A 12,941-nucleotide genomic window follows, 5' to 3' on the forward strand; every position below is an offset into this window, starting at 1 on the left:
TTTTTTTTTTTTTTTGCAAAATATCTAAGATTTGTATTTTATTAGGAAACCTTTTTATTACTATATGGATTAATATTATAATACAACTCTTATAGTATAATAATATGGATTAATATCTAAGATTTGTATAGTATAATAATATGGATTAATATCTAAGATTTGTATTGTATTTCATTAGGAAGCTTTTTTTGCAAAATATCCCAATAAATCTAACCGGCTTGTTATTGATTTAATAATCCATTTAAACAACTTTGATTTTTTTTATCCTTCAATGTAACCATTATATTTTAATATGTCAACTATATAAATATAAACAAAATAAAAAATGTTTACTTTTTCAACACGGAGAAATGTTATGGGCTGCTAGATAACCATAAGAGCTTTTTTTTTTTTTTTTTCCTTCTTTTTTTTTTGTTGTTGTTGTTGTTGTTGTTGTTTAATGTTATATGTCGTTGGTTAGAATAATAATATAGAATAGTTAAGTTAAAAATATACATATTTGGATAGGGTTGAAATGAAAACATTGGGATGAGACCAAAAATTTTAAATAAGATAAGGGTCACCCAAGGGTGAGACCGTCTCACGGATCCTTGTTCGTGAGACGGGTCGGGTCGGGTCAAAGTACCATACAAATGTCATACTTATATGTGCAAATGTCATACTTATATGCTCAAATATAACACTAATCAATAATACAATTTTTGTTACTTATAAGAGAAAAAGTAATACATTTTTCATAATAAGTAATGTTGACAAGTGCTCCTCACTTATAAGGGTAAATATAATACTTTTGATGGAAAATGTAATACTTTTAAATCGAAATGTAAAAGTATTGTATTTTCCCTTAAAAGTATTACATTTACCCTTATAAGTAACAAAAATTTTATTCCTGATTAGTATTACATTTGAGCATATAAGTATGACATTTGTGCATATAAGTGTTACATTTGCATCTTGACCCGACCCAACCCGTCTCATGGTGAGACGGTCTCACACAAATTTTTGCCATAAGATAAAGGAAATTTCACAAGACAAGATGATAATGGCATATATATGGACCAAATTGGTGGTTTACTATTGTATATATTACAATTTTAACACGTCAAAATAAACATGTGTGTATATATACAAACGAGTAATTATATTATACATAATGTGTTACTTTTCTTTGATATAAAAAGTTTACTAATAAAATACAAATATTAGATACTCCGTATTTTGTAAAAAAGGACCTGATTAATATTGACTTTGTTTTTCAGTGATGTGACATCTTCTCATTAACCGCCAGTATATAGCATCTATACATCGACATTGAATCAAATATTTACTCACAGTTAAAATATGTAATAATTTATTTGTGTAATATTATATTGTTTGTTAATGAAATAATTCAATAAAATTTATCTCAATGATAATGAATACAATTTATGTTCTAAATTTCAATAAGACATTACAAGTATTTATTTGAGACATAAAATATTCACATCCATTTTATTTGTCAAGATAGTTGAATGTAAATTAGGGGAACAAACTCTGAAAAAGAAGGATTAAACTGAGAGCCAAATTAACTAGCTAAGACATGAGTCTACCTTGCTGGCTGATATGTAAAATGACAAGAATTCATAAGGTAAGAAGACAAAAGGCTACCAATAACTAATATTTTAATGATATCATAAAATTCCAGTTTGTTAATGCAATAGTACACTAAAATTTATCTCAATGATAATGAATACATATTTGGATAGGGTTGAAATGAAAACATTGGGATGAGACCAAAAATTTTAAATAAGATAAAGGAAATTTGACAAGACAAGATGATAATGGCATATAAATGGACCAAATTGACCGTTTACTATTGTATATATTACAATTTTAACACGTCAAAATAAACATGTGTGTATATATACAAACGAGTAATTATATTATACATAATTGTGTTACTTTTCTTTGATATAAAAAAGTTTTATAATAAAATACAAATCTTAGATTTTTTTGCAAAAAAAGGACTTGGTTAATATTGACTTTGTTTTTCAATGATATGACATCTTCTCATTAACTGCCGGTGTATAGCATCTATACATCTGCGGTGCATCAAATATTTACTCAAAGTTAAAAATGTAATAATCTATTTGTCTAATATTATATTGTTTGTTAATGCAATAATTCAATAAAATTTATCTCAAATGATAATGAATACAATTTATGTTCTAAATTTCAATAAGACATTACAAGTATTTATTTGAGACATAAAATATTCACATCCATTTTATTTGTCAAGATAGTTGAATGTAAAACAGGGGAACGAACTCTGAAAAAGAAGGATCAAACTGAGAGCCAAATTAACTAGCTAAGACATGAGTCTACTGTAAGAATAAAACTGAAACATATAGGATCTAACCTCCAGCCATAGTTGATGTTGTAGTTTGAATCATTCTGAACTATTTGAACTGCTTGCTTAAATGAACTGATTTTTCTCTCACTTCTACTCTATACTCTCTGGATGGTGTATGAGACTGAATGTTTTGAGCAGTGAGAGGTGAAGGACCTTAAATAGCTGCAAACCATCATTGCAGCAGAAACCCCAAATGTCTTCCTACAGTAGTACTGTTTGCACCACAAATGTTTTGTCTCCCAAATGAAAATGACAGGTTTGGAATATGTCAGATGAAAACCCTATTTTATGTTTTATTAGACAAAACTTTTCATCTCCTTATTAGACAAAACCTTTCATTCTCCCACTTGGTGCAAACATTAAACTTAAAGAATAGAATAACACCAACCATAATGATATGTTTTCATTAGTGCGAATAATATCCATTATGATCAAATGCAAACTGCCTTCAAGCTCTTAATTAGGAAACTAAAAAACTTTATGAAATAAACCATATGTTTATTTCAAGTCCAACTGAAATATTTTCTCAATGAATTTAGAGTGTACACACTTTATGAGAAAATTTCTGAATGCGAAAGAATTTCATTCATTAAAACTGTATGTATATACAATATTACAAAATGGGTGAAAGTCCCATCTTTCAGCAATATCCTTGAATTTAACTGTAGGCATGCCTTTAGTCAAGGAATATGTTATTACCAACTCAGTACTGATGTGCTCAATGACCACAATTCACTTTTTAACACGCTTCCTTATAGCTAAGAACTTTATGTCGATGTGCTTAATTCGACTCTCACTTTTGTCGTTCTTAGTTAGGAAAACTGTAGTTGAGTTGTCGCAGTAGATTCTTAATGGCTTAGATACAAAATCCAAAAATTCTAAGCCTAGAGAAGAAATTCTTAAGCCATACACCTTATGAAATGGCCTCAAAATATGAAAACGAACTTGGCTTTCATGGTAGAAGTAATTATTAAAGACTGTTTAACACTTTTCCATGATATAGCCTTACCGACCATAATAAATATGTACCCTAAAGTTGATTTTTTTTTTTTTTTTTTTTTTTTTTTTTTTTTGAGAATCAACATAGCCAGCAAAGTTCGCATTAGAATATCCAATGACATCTTTAAGATATTCGTCTTCCTAAACCCAAGCTTATATATATATATTAGTATCTTTGAGATATCTTAAAATTCCTTTACAGCTTTCTAGTGGTCTATGCCTGGATTATGCAGGTATCGTCATAACATTCCAAAAGCAATGTTCGGTCTTGTACATACTTGAATGTATCCAAGACACCCAACTGCTTCAGCATATGGAATGTCCTTCATGGACTTCTCCAGGTCAATTTTAGAACATTGATTCAAACTTAATTTATCTCCTTTTGTTATGGGAGCTAGAGTTGGTGAACAATTCTAAATCTGAATCTTTCCCAAACTTTGTCTATATGGGTTTCTTGCGATAGATCACTATGTCCCGGGATCTATCCTTATGAATTTTCATGCAAATGACATAAAATGCATTACCCATATCCTTCATATCAAAGTTCTTAGAAAGAAATTGTTTCACGTCATGAAGTATTCCCTATCTCCAGTAGCAGGTAAGATATTATCCACGTATAAAATAAGGAACCAAATTTTACTCCCACTGACCTTTTGGTATATATAATGATTAAAGGGATCTTCAACAAAACCAAATGAAGAAATAACCCTATTAAACTTAATGTACCATTGGCGGGAGGTTTGTTTTAAGCCATATATGGATTTATTAAGCTTACATACTAAATTCTCACCACCTCTAGAAGATAAACCTATAGATTGTTACATAAAACTTCCTATTCTAGATATAATTTTCACATCCATTTGTTGCAACTTAAGATTAAAATGTGCAACTAAAGCCAAAATAATTCGAAGAGAATCTTTCTTTGATAAAGGAGAAAAAGTCTCCTTGTAATCGATACCTTCTTTATGAGTGAATCCCTTAGCAACAAGCCTGGTCTTGTATCTCTTAATTTACCTAATGAATCTCTTTTAAGCAATAGCCTTAGCCCCATTAGGTAACTTAACAAGATCCCAAACTTCGTTACTCTTGATGAAATTCATTTCATCTTTCACGGCTTCTTATCACAAATTAGATTATGAATAATTCATGATTGGTGAAAATATTTCAGGATCATTTTCGGCTCTAATGTCAAATTATTGTAGATACGGTACATAGTAACTAGGTAATGTTTAACGTCATACCCGATTAGATTATCTTTAATATTGAACCACTGAAACCTTGAAAAAGTTCGCGGGGCAACTACCTCTTCAGGAACTGAGGACAGTTCTTGAATTGGTTAAATCTACATCGGTTCAGGAACTTACTATAAATCCTGAATTGATTGAGTTTCAACAACTTGTGGAATATCAATAGTGAGTTTTATGACCGCAAAAGATAATGAAGGAATACTGCGCATAAGTACAACTCTATTGGATGGCATAAAGGGTGAGAGGCGAAATGATCGAAAGTAGGAACTAAGTTCTTAAATTGATCTCTCCCACTAATTAAGTCATCTTCAAGAAACTTAAGCACTTCTTAATTGATTCCACAATTCTAGTAGTATGTGATGGACAATAAAACTTATAACCCTTAGAAGATTGTGCTTATCCAAAAAAGAAAGCACTAATTGTCTTTGGGTTAAGTTTCTGTGTATCTACCATAATATTTACATCCCTCATCAGATCTAACTATTTGTATTTGCTTCTCGCATTGGTTTTCAATTTAAGCTTTAAACAATTTAAAGACATCCAATGCTTCATACTTATTTATGAAGTAAATACACATAAGTAAATCTTAAAAGTTTATCAATGAAGTAGATGAAATATTTCTGACTATGAATATCCATATCATGACAATATATGTCAGTATGTATAATTTCCAACAATGTTGAACTTCTATTGGCATCTTTCTTTGACTTGTTTTTCTGCTTACACTTAATGTAGTCAATACAAGTCTCAAAATTAGTATAGTCTAGAGTAGAAAGTACTCCATCCTTTACTAATCTTTTAATAAGCTCAAGGGAGATATATCATAATCTCCGATGTCATAACATTGAGGAATTTTTGTTAATACTACAACGTTTGGTAGTAGTTTCAGCATTTAAGGAATTGTAAATTGGATTGTTTTGTAAGAGAATATGATAAAGACCATTAAACAATGTACCTTTTCCAATACAAGTAGAATTGTGAAACAATTGAAAATACTTGCTGTGAAACTTAAATTGGAATCAAAATGGTACAAGGCTTGAAACTGAAACCAAGTTTCTAGAGAAACTAGATATATAAAAGGTCTAATCAAACCATTTACAAAACAAATCCATTTTCTTAATACTAAAGTATAAGTCCTAATTGCTTCAACTGGTGAGCCCATCTTGTTTCCATATAAGATGGTTCACTTACTTCCCATTGGTTGTTTCAAATTTTGCATATCTTGTAAAGAATTTGCAATGTGGATAGTTTAACCATAATCAATCCACCAATGAATTAGTATTAACATTTGACATACTAGATTCATGACATACGAATGAGGATAGATTACCTTTCTTCTTGATCCACTTGATGCAATTTTTCTTCATGTGCCCCTTCCTTTTACAGAAGAAACACTTATGCACCTTCTTTATGCTATCTTGAGAAGGAATTTTGTTTTTCCGCTTAGCTTTTGAAGTGGAACCCAAAGATTTGCCAGATTTAGATTTCTTGTGTGCTGTAGCCAGCATGGTACTATCACCCATTTCATTCACCAATCTTATTTCTTCTTGAGCACACATGGTCATTAAATCAGAAATAGACCATTTTCCCTTATGTGTGTGATAAGAAATTTTAAAGGGTTGATATGGTGATGGTAGGGTATTCAAAGCATACTACACCACGAAATCATTTGCCATGTCTACCCCAAGAGTTTTGAGTTGAGCCACGATGTCCTGTAATTCTATGATGTGCTCACGCACACCTTTAACGGAAGTGAGGCGGAGAGAAGAAAATCTCATAATAAGGGTGCTAGCGAAAAACTTTTCTAAAGTGACGAACTGGTCGTCAATAGTTTTAAGTAATGCTCGGACATATTTATGCTTTTCACTAATAAAACCTCGAATCCCATCAGATATTTTCACCTTGATATACATTGTACTGAGCGAATTGGACATATCCCATCGCTCATATAACACAATGTCATCTTGGGTACTGTCTTTAGTGGGGACCGGTGGTTTCTCATTATGTATAGCATAGTCTAAGTCATTCCACCCTAAATTAAGGAGAATTCTTTCTTTCCATATTTTATAATTGTAACCCCTAAGTTTTGGAACTTCAATGTTCAGATTTGTATGATTAAGAGATTGAGATGCTGTAAGGAAATAAAGGCTTGGTTAAAATTTTCGAGGCAAAATATAGAGAGAGAGAGAGAGACTGAAGTGCATATTGTTACCAATGTAAGTTATGCAAAAGATAGATTCGTATGCCATAAAAATTGCCTGTGGGCAAAATTTTTACGCACAATGAATCCATCAGGCTGAATGGTGGAAACAGAATGGGTACGATTTTGATTCGATTTTTCCACCCTTAATAACAAAACTATCAAACTATATGCCGATACATAATTGCCTGTGGGCGAAATTATGATCATAACTTGATATTTTATCCTGATTAACCATATAAATATAACAAAATTGCCTGTGGGCTAAATTTCATTATATTACATATAATTAATCACAATTGATACGTCTAAAACTTTATGTGATCTAACAACTTAATATATAAATTTAATTGATCAAGGATGCTGTGGCTACTCCTCAATTAATTAAAATTATAAGATCACTAGACGTATTATTGCCGATCTTTATGTGATTAAACTTAATAATTTTTAGTCAATTAAAGATGCTGTGGCTACTCTTTAATTAATCAAGAGCCTAACAAACCAATTAAACCAAATTATGATAGACAATCATTAGGTATACTCCCAGGAAAGTTGGTAGGTGCTAAGGCTCCTTTAAAAACCAACTCCTTAGACAGAGTAGCGTCGCAAGGGGACTAGTAGCAATATGGCTGAAGGCACTATGGCAGTTTCAGCCAGCAAGGCGTTTTAAGCCAGGGCCATATAACTAGTATTCCTCCCCAAGAAACTTCCCTAATTCATGCGTTCTCATATTTGAAGTAAAATCGTTTGAGAGATCTATAAGATTGTGAGTTCACCTATGGATAAGGCTTTTAATGGGGTGAACTTTCTTGGGTTCTTTAATGTGCCCTTTAAATAGACACAACTGGAGAGTAATAATATGCTTAATCTATCCTTAAATGCACTAAATTCACCTAAAAGGCACTAAATCATGCATAATAAACATTTAATTCAGACCTAGAAGGCTCTAAATTCATCCTTAAAGAACATGCTTTTCTAAAGGAATAATTATAACAGTCAAATAATTATTGCAACAAATATACTTATAGCATGCTCAGATTATGCATATTATCAACTCATACTTCATAATTAAATTGCAATACTGAAAGCAATTTAATATAACTCTCAATATTAAATTAAAATTCACATCGCAAATGTAAACTTAATATTTGCTCAAAATTGAATATAATTTAATAATAAATTAAAAAGGAATTAATTTTAAACAATTAAGGATAGAAGAAGTCCAAATGATGTAGGTAAATATATAAGTAACCCAAGAACAAAAAGTCCAAATAACTCAAAATTATATAGGCCTAGAATTTAAAGTCGATCCATATACTTTAAATAAACTAAATAGGCCTAAACAATTTTTAATAGTTGATGGATTGACCGAAATGGGTCTAATTTGGTCCAAGATAAATAATCCAACAATCTTGTTCACTTAATTTAGCCAAACAACAAATATAGGCCCTTTTATAATTATAATGAGCACAAAATATAAAACAAAACCAAATGTCTTACACAAACCAAATGGGCCCAATTATAATAAGAATTTTAGAAATTAGGTTCGTCCAAGAAATTGGGAAAATTAATCCAATCCTCAAATTAGATGGGCCCAAAATTTACAACAAGCATAAATAGTCCAAATAGGCCCATAAAATTATAAAAGAAAGCCCAATCAATTATAATCCATCATCATTTTCTTCATCTAGTTCAATAATAAATAGGCCCAAGCCTATAAACCATAAAAATAGGCCATTATAATATTGGCCCAAGCCCATAAACCTTAATATCTTGTTCTCCATCTTCAATTCAGCCATAATACTCCATCTGCCAGAAGCAAACCTAGCAGGCTAGCATTCCTAAATGATTAACAATACGCAGCACTGCAGCAGCTTTCAACAGAAAAGAAAAACGGAGAGGGAGAGAGAGACGCGGAGGAAGAGGCCGCCGGCCAGCGCCACCGCCGTCGCCACTGCCGACGCACACCACCACCGACCACGGAGAGCAACTTCGTCGCCAAAACCAGATCCGCCGTCGCCGTTCGTGACTCCAGCCACCGTCGACTACAGAGGTTGCCGGCACGTCGATAACAACCAAAAGATCCGACGAACACTCCGATGAAGGGAAGGCAGTAGATTTATTTTTATAACTTTATTTCAAAATTATTTTTCTTTATATTTCGAAAAAAAAATAATTCGTGTATGTATATACACATATGAAATCCAGATATATATGTACATACGGAAAAATCGCAAAGCATAAATATATGTATGCATTTAACAGAATAATAATATTCAACTGCATACATATTCAAACAAATAACTAGGCAGAGATTATATTTTTGCTCTGATACCAACTGTAAGAATAAAACTGAAACATATAGGATCTAACCTCCAGCCATAGTTGATGTTGTAGTTTGAATCATTCTGAACTATTTGAACTGCTTGCTTAAATGAACTGATTTTTCTCTCACTTCTACTCTATACTCTCTGGATGGTGTATGAGACTGAATGTTTTGAGCAGTGAGAGGTGAAGGACCTTAAATAGCTGCAAACCATCATTGCAGCAGAAACCCCAAATGTCTTCCTACAGTAGTACTGTTTGCACCACAAATGTTTTGTCTCCCAAATGAAAATGACAGGTTTGGAATATGTCAGATGAAAACCCTATTTTATGTTTTATTAGACAAAACTTTTCATCTCCTTATTAGACAAAACCTTTCATCTACTCGTTGATATGTAAAATAAGAAGAACTCATAAGGAAATAAGACAAAAGGCTACCAATAACCAATATTTTAATGATATCATAAAATTCCATCTTAATAAACATATTCATAAATAAATAAGAAAACCTTTAAAAAAAAACTAAATAATTCTAAATAATTACTCCGTCCTATAAATAAAATAAAGAAAATCAAACATAATCTATACGTCTTCACAATCTAACTTGGGAGCTGGATAAATTGAAGCAGCGGCAGAAGCAATGGAAATCTTTTTGTTCCGATCCTTCATTTGTATATATAAAAAAAGGTGCTTAAAAAAAATAGTGAACTAATAACAATTAGAGAAATAATGTTAGAAGTTCTATCAACATTTGATTTGATCAAGTGCCATGCTAAGAGAACCATGGTTAAGAGGGACAACAGAGAAACAGTTGCAAATACAACACAAAAACCAAGTCCATAAAGTCTAGCTTCAGTCATGGTTAAATTGTCTGCACCATCTTCTACCACATCACACCATATTCCGCCAAGAAGAAATTGTTGGCTTATTTGGCGAATACGTTGAAGTTGGGAAGTTGGAGATAACATCTTAATTTCCCTCCCAATTTAAGGGTAAAATATAGACTAATATACCATCCAATACAAAATAATGATACTGGAGGATACAAATTTATCATTCTTTCTTTATCAACTGGCGCCCAAATTATGAAAAGCATCACTGAACATGTACTTACAAATACACCAGAGACAACCATAGACAATAAAGGGTTAAATAATTCGGTAGGAGAATCTTCATATTGAGATGTGATGGGAGAAGGCTGAGGAGGATGCTTCAATTCTGCTGCCATTGTACATGCAATATCTTTAACTTACTCAAAGGCACTCAAATAATGGTTTGATCAACATCAGCCGCACAAAGCTAAGGCTTTAAAAAGATGGGAAATATTATTATTATTCGTGATAAGTTTAGGATTTGATTTTGGTTAAGAATTGAATATATTTACTTTCCTAATCATATAGTAATTCTACCAAACACAGAATTGAATATATTTAGGGTGCGTTTGGAAAGCAGGAAAATGACTTCTGCTGGAAAATGTTTTATGGGTTCTTAGGCACCAATCTCTTAACTGAATTTATAGTATATCTGTGATATATATAGTTCGCTAAAGATAGAAAACATATGGTAGAAAATTCAATTTATTTTCTTTCTTTAAAAAATAAAATTATAAAACATGAAAAGTTCCTACTACATATGTGGTATTACGGCAGGCACGCTCCACGGTGTCTCTAGCAAAAGAATGACCAAATCTATTTTATACAAAATTAAAAAGAAAGAATTAATTTCATAGAATTATATTACATTTTTTGATTAGTTGAAGTAATAAAAACGAAATAAATATTCAAATATAATTCAGAGTTAATTCCACCAAATATCCGTTGTCTTTGAAAACTCACATAATTTATAAACATAAACACTGGTCTTCATTAATACCGTCAATAACAAAGATAAACAAGTGAAAGTCTAAGAACAAAAATAACAAGCAAGGAATTAAAACCTAACTTTCTTTCAAAACTGCATAATCTGGAAGCCCCTAACTTTCTTTCGAAACTGCATAATCTGGAAGCAGCTTCCCTCCTTTCTAAGAGGGAGGTTATTCCCTCCTTTCTAAGACGGAGGTTATCCCGAGGAGCTTGATCTGGAACCTCTTAGAACCTAGCTGTATATAAGGCTAATGATATCCCAAAATACATACACATACTTTGAAGTGAAAGTTAAAATTTGTGTTACAAACTTAAAACTAAACTTACCAATTATTACGAAAAAATTAGTGGTAATTAATATAATGTTTGAAAAATTATAAAATTTACTTTTGTAATATTATATTGTTTGTTAATGCAATAATACACTAAAATTTATCTCAATGATAATGAATACAATTTATGTTCTAAATTTCAATAAGACATTACATTTATTTATTTAAGACATAAAATTCACATACATTTTTTTTAATAAAAACAAACTTCTCGTAAATGTTAGATGCAAAAACTGGGGAACAAACTAATGGAAATAAAAAGCTACGACAATCAGCCATGACAATTCCAACCAATATTTTAATGATATCATAAAATTCAATCTTAATAAACTGATTCATAAAAAAACCTAAAAAACTAAATAATTACTCCGTACTATAAATAAAATAGAAAAAACCAAACATAATCTATACATCTTCACAACCCTCTTCACAATCTAACTTGGGAGCGGAATAAATTGAAGCAGCGGCTGCAGAAGCAATGGAAATCTTTTTGTTCCGATTCTTCATTTGTATATAAAAAAAAGGCGTGCTTGTAAAAAATACTAAAATAGAAATAATTAGAGAAATAATGTTAAAAGTTCTACCAGCATTTGATTTGATCAAGCCCCATGTTAAGGTAGTCATACTCGAGAGGGACATCAAAGAAATAGTTGCGAAAAAAACACAAAAACCAAGTCCATAAAGTCTAGCTTCAGTCAAACTTAAATTGAGTGCATCATCTTCTGGTATACAAGACCATCCACCAACAATAAAAAGTAGGTTTGTTCGTTGACCACGTTGAATTTGGGAAATCGGAGGTAACTCCTTAATTTCCCTCCTATATTTAAGGGTAAAATATAGACTAATATACCATCCAATACAAAATAATGATAGAGGAAGACTAAAAATTATAGTTTCTTCATCTGGCACCCAAATAATCTCATTCATCAAAACACATGTACTTGCAAATGCCATAGAGACAACTGCACACAATAAACGGGTGATGGGAGAAGGCTGTGGAGGAGGATGCTTCAATTCTGCTGCCATTGTGCCTGCAATATCTACCTGGACTATCTATTTCTACTCCCTGATGTAAGGAAAATTTTGTGAAAGAGAGTAAAAGTTGGGAGTACAAGCGTTATTTTTCCACAAATAATGGTTTGATCAGTATCAGCCGCACAAAGGCTTTAAAAAGATAGGAAATATTAATAATATTATTTATTATTTATTATTCGTGATAAGATTAGGATTTGATTATGGTTAGAAATTGAATATATTTACTTTCCTAATCACATAATAATTCTACCAAACACAGAATTTGATTTTATTTAGGAATTGAATATATTTAATTCCCGAATTATATAGTAAATTTTCCAAACTTTAGTAACTATACCATTAATAGGAGTAACTATACCAGTGTGTATGGTACGGACTTAAAGTGCCTCTTACAGTTATGGTTTCCTCATGACACTTCATGGTCTAACCCAAAAAATAAAAATAAAGTTTACAGGTCTCAAACTTTCAGGTTCATCAACTACTATAGATAGTGTCAGACTGTATTCATAAAAAAATTATTTAATCAATTTTTAACAATCTAAAATCCCA

This window comes from Ipomoea triloba, chromosome 1 (assembly GCF_003576645.1).
Source record: "Ipomoea triloba cultivar NCNSP0323 chromosome 1, ASM357664v1".
Taxonomy (NCBI): Eukaryota; Viridiplantae; Streptophyta; class Magnoliopsida; order Solanales; family Convolvulaceae; genus Ipomoea; species Ipomoea triloba.